The sequence below is a fragment of the Vigna umbellata genome, chromosome 11 (genome assembly GCF_029865625.1).
Source record: "Vigna umbellata cultivar VRB3 chromosome 11, Vumbellata_1.0, whole genome shotgun sequence".
In the NCBI taxonomy this organism is placed as follows: domain Eukaryota; kingdom Viridiplantae; phylum Streptophyta; class Magnoliopsida; order Fabales; family Fabaceae; genus Vigna; species Vigna umbellata.
The window spans coordinates 244,277-254,157 of NC_142175.1; the positions used below are offsets into that span (position 1 = coordinate 244,277).

The following is a 9,881-nucleotide window of genomic DNA, read 5'->3' on the forward strand; positions in this document are numbered from 1 at the left end:
TGTTGGTATGATGATATGGTGGTTGATTGGTGAAATATAATTGAATTGTGAGATTTAGTATGTTGAGTTACTTGTAAAAGTGGTGTGTTGAACTGAAAACTTATGAATACTTTTGTGTAGTTGGTTTGACGATGTGAAAGTTGTTTCTTAATGAATTGTTGTAGAACTTTGATTGGGAATAAGTTAGAAGAATTGTGAGCTTTGGGTATAAAATGGAGGTTTTGACAGGTCAAATTCTAGGTTTTGGAAAAATTCTGCAGTTTTAGAAACTATCTTTAGGCCATTTAGGACTTAGTTGGCCTCTTATTTTGAAAAAAAAAACTAATTTTTATGCATTGAATTCATATCTAATTGAGTAAATTTGTATCTAATCTAAGTTCTAAACATGTTTACTGATAAAATATAGTGTTAAGAATACTAATCTGGTATTGTGAATGGGTTTAGAGTGCATTTAAATCAAGTTTAGGAGTTGATGTCATCTGTGAGCAATCCTAGAAGGCATTGAGCATTATAAAACCCAAAAACTACTAAGTTCCAGTACGCTTTTAGACACTTAGCTATAAAATAAAACATACAATACTTATATTTTTAATAATTTATATCAGTTAAAAGACATAATGTTTCTATATACTATTATTATAAATAAGATAAAAGTAGAAAATTTTAATATTATTTTTAAATAATAAATAATATGTATTAATTACGCTGGTATTTTGAAAATTATAATTAAATTATTTTAGTTTATTTCAAGTTAGTTTAAATATAAAAGTTAAAAAAATTGAACATCCATCTAACACCAACAAAATAATATTTATAAAATAATTTAAAATGAATGAACTTACAAACTAGAAAAAGATATTTTTTTATTAGATATGAAACAGGGGTATGAAGATTAAAAGGATTACAAGAAACTTTTTCCTTCTCCAAAATATTCATAAAGAAATCTTTATGGTATTTAAGAACTACTCTAAATCCACCTTGATTTATGTCTCTAACCCTACCAAGAAATCTTCAATATATTTTCAATTATCTCGTAATTGGTATGCACATTTAATCGATTATACAGTGTAAGGATTAATGAAGTGCTTTCAATTGTGTTTCTAAATATAACGAACCCGATTATCATTTTCAAAATTATTTTCTATATTTTTTTCAGTATTCTCTTATATAAAATAATTGCAGTTGATATTACACGTGTTACATACTCAAAAAAAAGTTCCAAAACGTAACTTAGAAGCATTGGTTTTTGCATCTTTTGATATCATTTTTTTGCTTGTTAAAGCATTTGGTTACTTTGACTACTTTATTCTTTGATCTTAATTTGTTGTGTATTTGTCAATTTAAGATATCTTAATTGTAAATATGCGGAAGGCTGCTTATATTAAATGCAAATACAACAACTAACTCATTACACATGTTACATAATTAATATGACATTAAATATCGATAAATATATTTAATTTAGGTATGATTGACATTTGGTGATTATTTGTTTGATGAACAATATTTTCGTGTGGTTTTGTTGCTTCAATATAAAGTTTACTGTCATAAAAAATATAAGACATATAGGTATGTTTTAATTACAAAAAAATCTTTTTTTGTATTAATCCAAATTGTGGTTAATTACTGATGACTTTCTTTTTATTAGTGTTATTAATGTGTCAATGTTTTATATGGTAAATTCACTTAGCTATTATCACACACACTCTATATTTGATTTATCCTAAGGTTAATTATTTTTTGAAATGATCACAATCATGCTCATTAGTTTACAATGGGTTAATAACTTAGATAAAATTCATATATACCAATAAACAATAAGGAAGGTGTATTCAAAATTCTTAGAAATAGCTAATATGACATTTATAAATATTCTACAAATAATAAAAATAATATAATTATATAATATTTGTCACGACACGCCAAAATGTATTAAAAAAACATTTACCACAATTTAACTTGTTAAAAATAAATAATAAATATAACAACTTGAAAATGTATCTAGATAACTATTGTATGGTCTAAAAACTTGCTAATCTCTTTATAGAATTTTACCCAAAAAAAGAACTCTAACTGGTACTCTATGAACCTTTTTGTCAAATATTAATCCATTAAAGTATGAAATATATTCCACAATATTACACCATCATGAGTTTTAGGGAATCATATATATATATATATATATATATATATATATATATAGGTTATCAACTAAACAATTCACAATTTTCCAAAGTAGCATTAAATTCACCAATTAAAATACACAATTTATTTGAACAATCATGTAAAATAAACCTTATCAACTAATTTAGCCCAATGAACATCCCTTTAATGAGCATTATAGAAAAAATCGATTCATATTTAAGCTAAAAATAGTTTTAATTTATATTTTTTTAGTACGTGAAAATCAATATTTCCGTAATACTTAAATACTAAAAGGTTGAACTTACATTATTAAACTATAATGAGTAATTTAAAAAAATAATAATTGATAGGGTAAAATGTCTTTGTTTTCAAAAGCAGATAGAACAGTATCTCAAGGTCTAGTCAACTACTCTGATTATTCCCTTACAGAAGAAGGTCCATAATAACTCTAATCTGGCACGAAGGGACCTTCGTAAGTCCTTTTCATTCACAATATTCCAAACCCACCAATATACTATTCTCAATCTCTCAATAAACATTCATTTTTTAGTAATATATATTTTTCCCTACAACAAGGCAACGACAAATTAAATCACAAATTTTATTCATAATCAACAAATTTTTTATTTAAAAGAAATACATTGTAGCACAATATTATTTTATCACATCAACACATTTAAATTTATATTATCCTGTCAATATTATTATTGGATATATTCAACATGGAATTATGAAAAATATTAAAATTATTCCTTAAAAAGTTTAAAAAAAATCACAAAAACGTTAACTAGAATTTAAAATTAACTAAAAAAATCTCTAAACTTAAAAAAATAAAAATTAAACCTACTGTACAAAAAGAACTATTGAACTCTAATTAAAATATAAACAATTCAAAATCCAATAATCTTAAAGCTGAAAAAATAAAGATATCTTGAACTTCATGCAATGGCCGTAGCAGTGATTTCTCTGTTCATCTTGTTTTTCTCATTCTCCATATCCAGTAAGTCATTTTCCTACCAAAACTTACAAATATATTTGAATCAAGTATGTGTTTGGTTTTGCATTTTGAATCTATAATCGCGTTTCACATGGGAAAAAAAAGAAGGTTATGGATTCTGAAATTTTGGATCGTGAAACAGGAGGTGATATTTCAGGGGAAGTGGGAGTGAACTATGGGCGATTGGGGACAAACCTTCCTCCGCCGAGAATCTCGGTGCGTCTGATACAGTCGCTTCTGAAAGCCAAGCGCGTGAAAATCTACGACGCAAACGCGGAAATTCTGGAAGCGCTTCGGAACACGGAATTCAGGTGTCGATCATGCTACCGAACGAGCTTGTGGTGAACGCCTCCACCAACCAGACATTCTCGAACCAATGGGTTAGATCCAACATCTTACCCTTCTACCCAGAAACGCTCATCCGCTACCTCCTCGTCGGCAACGAACTCATTAGCAGCACAGGTGCGTTTCGAACCAGCTTTTTGCCACTTTTAAGCAGATTCCGTTAGTTCTTCAAATTAACTTCTTATAATTTTTCAATCATTAAAATGATAGTATTCAACGCTCAAACTATTATAATATCAGACAATGCAAGGTAAATTGTCTTGATGAGTTAATTGTTCTTAATTAATTAATCTATTTCTTTGTAATTGGATTATATCCTTATTTATTTTTTTATAATATTTATTTCAATTAAAAAATATATTAAAATAATCTTATAAGACTAATATTTAATTAATATTTTGTTCAATTATTGAATTTTATAAAGTTTACATTCTAATTAATTTTTAAAATGGAAAATAATTTTTCTTTTATATAGGATCTTATTTAAACTTCGGAATTTTATATTATATTAATATAGTAAAAAAAGGTTTTATAGGTTTAAACTGATGTTTTGGAGTATGTGAGGCGGATATTGTTGATAATATATTTTTGGTGGTAAAATATGTTTCTTACTTAATACCCTTTTATTCTTTTAAGAAGCAAATTAATTTTATCCACTTACACAATAGGTATTTAAAAAAAAATCATTTAAAAACACTTATTTTAAGTTCAGAAAAACCAATCCAAAATACACATACGAACATCTTATATATAATTTTTCAAATCTGGTCTTTAAACTAAATAATATATATATATATGTATATAATTAAATTATATATAATCGAGTATTTGATTTATACTTGTTAACGGAATTTTGTTAAATAGATTTATTATTTTAGATGTGTTATTATAAATAGAGTCAAGCTAAATTTTACATAGATAATTCACTTACAAACTTAGTCTTACGGGTCTTAGACTTTGAAAACAACGAGTTTAACCAAGTTCTTTAATTCTGTGTAAAATATAGAATTAAATGTTTTTAAATGTTTTTTTTTGTAACTTAAGACTAATGGTGTAATATGTTTCAATCTTTGACTTTTCAAAACATATGTCTTTTTTCTATTTTGCAGAATAGTGTAAAATATCCGCCATCTTAATTTTCAATTCTATCTATAACGTAGACGAAAAGGAACAAATAGTTTTTGGTAATATTTTATTTTGTAGTTTAGATTTAAAGATTAAAATAATTAAGTCACAGATTTTCAGGATTTGGGTGCAGATTTATATATTTATTTGTTTCAACTTGCATACGTCAATCTAAGCAAATACAAGAGCTTTTAATTGATGTACACACATTTTGACTTTTTTTTTTTCCTCAATAAACTCCTTTCGAAAAGTAATTATGTCAACACTCTTTACTACATACTAAAGTTACTTTTTCATGTTGACAATTGGATATTTGAAAAGTCGATTTTACAATATGAGATAACTCATTAATGCTAGAAAACTATTTAGAATTTGATCTTGGTGAGAGGATTTTGGTCCCTTCTTTCTCTAAATTCTTTATCTTATCCATGATTTTTTGAAAAATAAAAATTAAAAAATTTCATTAAAATTGACGTTCCTAAATTATAAGTATATAGATAAATTTGATTAATTCATTTAATTTTGGTATTGACTCTCTCTCATCACATCACAGGCAACGAAACATGGGCCCACATTGTTCCCGCGATGCACCGAATCTCACACTCTCTGAAAGTTTTCCGTTTGCATAAGGTAAAAATCGGAACTCCACACGCCATGGACGTTTTGCAATCGTCGTTTCCACCCTCAAACGGCACTTTCAGAAACGACATAGCACTTCCCATAATCAAGCCAATGTTACACTTCCTCCACAAAACACGCTCCTTCTTCTTCCTAGACGTGTACCCGTTTTTCGCGTGGGCCTCCGACCCGACCAACATTAACCTCCCTTACACTATCTTCGAGTCCAGAAACATCACGGTAACGGACTCGTTAACTGGGTTAATCTACACTAACCTGTTCGACCAGATGGTTGACGCCGTTTATTTCGCCATGAAACGTCTCGGGTACCCGGGTATTCGGATCTTCATCGCCGAAACGGGTTGGCCCAATGGGGGAGACTTGGACCAAGTTGGCGCCAACGTCCACAATGCTGCCACGTATAACAGAAACGTAGTGAAGAGGCTTACCCAAAAACCGGTTTTGGGAACCCCGGCTCGACCGGGTTTGGTTCTTCCGGCTTTCATATTTTCGCTTATAATGAGAACTTAAAGCCGGGTTTAGGTTCGGAGCGTCATTTTGGGTTGTTGTACCCGAACGAGTCGAGGGTTTACGACATTGATCTCTCCGGCAGGACTCCGGAGTCGGAGCTTGCGCCAGTACCGCCGGCGATGGATTATAAAGGGAAGGCGTGGTGTGTAGTGGCAGAGGGGGCGAATGTGACGGAGGTGGCGGCGGCGTTATCTTATGCTTGCTCGCAGGGAAATGGAACGTGTGACCCGATTCAACCTGGGAACCCGTGTTATAAACCCGATTCGGTGACGGGTCATGCCGATTACGCGTTCAGTGCTTATTGGGCGCAGTTTAGGCGCGTGGGAGGAACGTGCTTTTTCAATGGGCTTGCAACCCAAACAGCAAAGGATCCAAGTAAGTTTTGTTTTGCAGAATTAGTAAATTTGCAAAGTGGTTTCGTAATAGGCCTATTTCTTATAATTTCTTTAAAATAAGTCACTTTTAAGTTTTCAAATTATTCGTATATTTTAAACCAACTAAAAGAATATAAAATATATTCTAAAAAGTGAACTTTATGACTAATCAGAAATAAATTAGCTTTTTTCTTTTAAAAAAAATTCTAAAATAGTTATTAGATTATTTATATCATAATCAGTTTTTATTCATTAAAAACTGATACAATATATGCACAGATTGTCCAAATATTTTTTTTATACTATCATCTAATCACAAACTTTCATATGTTATAATTTATTTATTTTACAGTAAATATTTAAAATATGATATCAAGAATGATTTTAATTAGTTGATAGTAAAAATTTGTGAAATCCTTTGCGGAAAAGAAATAAAAAAACTTTATTTTTTAAATAAAAAATTAACTGGTTTTGTTTTAAAGCTACAAACATGAAAACAAGGACTAAGTTAAGCACAATTAATGTTTTTTGAAGACTAACTATATCATGAAAACACAAATAATGTTATAAGACAAAAAATATCCACGTTCATGATATTGACGGACAAAATAGTCATTTCCTTAGGGATTAATTTTTTAGTACTACAGTTTTTAAAATTTCTTAGTTTATGGATTGCATATTAGGTTTATAATTAGAGATTTTTTTCTGTAATATTTTATGTATCCATATACTTCTTTTTCTGATAGAAATTCTTTTAGATTTCAACATTTTTTTTGGAAACTAATAAAGTAGGTTTAATTAGTATTTAAACATTATATTTATTTTAAAACCAATTAATTCAAGAAGAGTAAACTGGAGCTTCGTATTAAATTAAATTCAAAATCCAAATTTAAAAATAGAAGATAGAAGATTGGTTTGTACTGATTTGAAGAGAAACCAATCAAAAAGAGAAATAGTTAATTCAGTGGAAAATAATGAATTTGAATAAAAAGTTTATTAGTACATATCATAGATTTAATTGAATCAATGAAAGTTGGCAAGTTAGTTTTTAGTATAATGTTAAAATTCTTCTTAGATATATATATTTTAAATATAAATATTTTTTGTTATTAAAAAGTTAATGGAGAAAATAAAAAAAATTATTTTTTAAAATAATAGTTATTTGAAAATATTAATAAATAAATTACTCCTACTAAACAAAGTTCTCAAACATGTTTCGAATTGGTGAATCCATTTAGTATTACTTATTATCCATCATTTCTATATTTTATTTTATCTAATATAATTTCTTTTTTTTGGTCATTTTATAGGTTATGCTTCTTGCAAGTTCCCGAGTGTGACGCTTTGAATACCTGTCTGTAAATCAAACGAACTGTCGCCAAAAGTTGTCCTGTCATATTTATTAATCTATTTATAATTGCATTTCTTTCCTAGCATGTTTCACACAAATAAAAGAAATGGAATACATAAAAATAAGTTGGTAGAATAAAATTAATTAAAAATTATTTGGTTAAAATAAATAAAAATTGTAAAAATAAATAAATAAGGATAGGTAAAACATAAATAAATAAAATACTTAAAAATTAATATAGTCAACTTTATATATATATTTTTATTTTATCTAACAAACATCTCATTTTATTTCTATTCATACTTATCCTGTAAGTCAAATTGTTGTTTATATATGATATTATAAATAATATTTAAACAACGGGATAACTAAAATAACATAAGTAAAATTGTTGGAATTAAATTTTACAAGTTTAATTTCTAATGTATTACTTTAAATAGTTTATATATATATATATATAATATATATATATATATATATATATATATATATATATATATATATATATATATATAAACTATTTATTTATTTTATTACTCACAAAAACACGTTAACTTATGAAATGGAGATATTTAAACAGAGTTTTAAAATCATTTTGGAAAATCTTTTCATCGAACAACCTATCAAACCTTATATATAAGGTTCATCTAATGCTTTTATAAACCACCGTCGTAAAACTATGTTAAAAGCTTTATGGAAAGATAGCCAAAAGGTAATGCAAACATATCAGAAGATAACGACAATAACATTGATTTTATATTATATTGTTCATCCTAAACAACGTCTTAATATCTCATTTAATAATATAAAGTTATTAAATAAAATATTATAAAATATAAATTAAAACAGATAACTAGAAATATATATAATATTAATACAATTATACAAAAATAATATAATAAAAAAATATACAAACTAATTATAGAGTATGTGAGTTTATTTAAAAGGAAAGAACTCATATATAAAACAATTAAAAAAACAACATTTTCGTTTTCCATTAGAGACATATCATTACTTAACTTTCTGTAAAACATAAAGAATATAAAACATAAGCTAGTGCACACAAAAGAATTATCATAAATTATATTAATTATAAATTAAACAAGCATAAAGTATAATAACTCATAATAAATTGCACAAACAATTAACATCGGACACAATCCGGTTACATGCTTTTGACATTGGACTTCACTGTAAGTGTGCATTTTAAGTATTTATACTCTACACATTCATGGACAAAGGAATTATCACCCTACTACTCACAAGGTTCACTAGTGCAACAAAGAGAAACAACAACAGTTGTTTTTGACAATACGCTTCGATTTTCGAACTGAGGCCTATACTGGTGAGGTAAAAAGGTGGGGACTTTTGGCCTCGGTTCCAACCGAGGTAATATGCCTAAGGTTTCTGCTTCAATTCTTCTACACCCAGGTAATAACATGGGTCTATGGCACCGGTTGAGGCTAGAACCGATGCCAAAACCCTTTATTTTTTTAAATCACGTGCTCTTATATAGAATTTTTTTTTTTAAAAAAAACCCAACTCGAACAGAAATTTCCAAAACCAGAACAATTAAAACCCTAATTACAAATATCAAATTGCAAGAAAATTTTGCAAGCACAGACCCTAGCCCCAAAAGGCATGAATCATATTAAAAAATAAATAAAATCCCAAATCGGTACAAGGTTAGAAACCCTAAACTTCATGCCATCAATTTGTATAAAAGAAACAAAGGAAACCACCCAAAGCTCGAGTTAGACGCGACGTCCCTTCGCCGCCAAGACACCAGAACACGAACCCTCGCGGAGGCGCCACTGCTACCACATCGCGACAAAGAAAGATGCGCCTAAGCTGTCAAAGTCGCCTACATTCCAGCAAAAACGAACCAACACCGAGAAGCGAAAGGGAGGGAATGTGAAACATGAACTAGTGTTGGAGAAGAGGAAAAGGAGGTTCGCACCTCCCTCACTACGAGGCGAAACGAAACAAGAAGAAAAGAAAAAGATGAAGATTGGTGCTTCCCGCTTCTTGTGAAGTCATGACAAAGGAGTGAAGAAGAGAACAAAACATTGGTGGAGAGACCCCAAGGGCGAGAGCAACGTCGCAATTTAAACCTAAAAGAAGGTCTTCTGTCTAAAAATGTCTCTGTTCGTGAAATTTAAACCTTTATTGCCTCAGTTATTTTTTTAATCGAGGCAGTAAGCTTCTACTGCCTCGGTTCTATAAAGAATCACTGTCTAAAGTCTATAAAAAAAATTCAGTTATGTTATTACCTCGATTTTTTTTTACCCGAGGTAATAAGTATCTACCGCCTCGGTTTTACAAAGAACCGCTAAATCAATTATTTTATGCCTCGGTTCTCTAAGCCAAGGCATATATTTGTGATAATTACAAA

General features: G+C 28.6%; 1 pseudogene across 1 annotated transcript; it reads left to right on the plus strand.

The window, feature by feature from the left end:
• The first annotated feature begins 3,073 nt into the window (after positions 1 to 3,073).
• LOC148190675 (putative glucan endo-1,3-beta-glucosidase A6) lies at positions 3,074 to 7,563 on the plus strand (annotated as a pseudogene). Its single transcript, XR_015782990.1, has 4 exons — positions 3,074 to 3,145; positions 3,285 to 3,604; positions 5,166 to 6,136; positions 7,446 to 7,563. The product of XR_015782990.1 is annotated as a putative glucan endo-1,3-beta-glucosidase A6 (transcript).
• Positions 7,564 to 9,881: the final 2,318 nt, after the last annotated feature.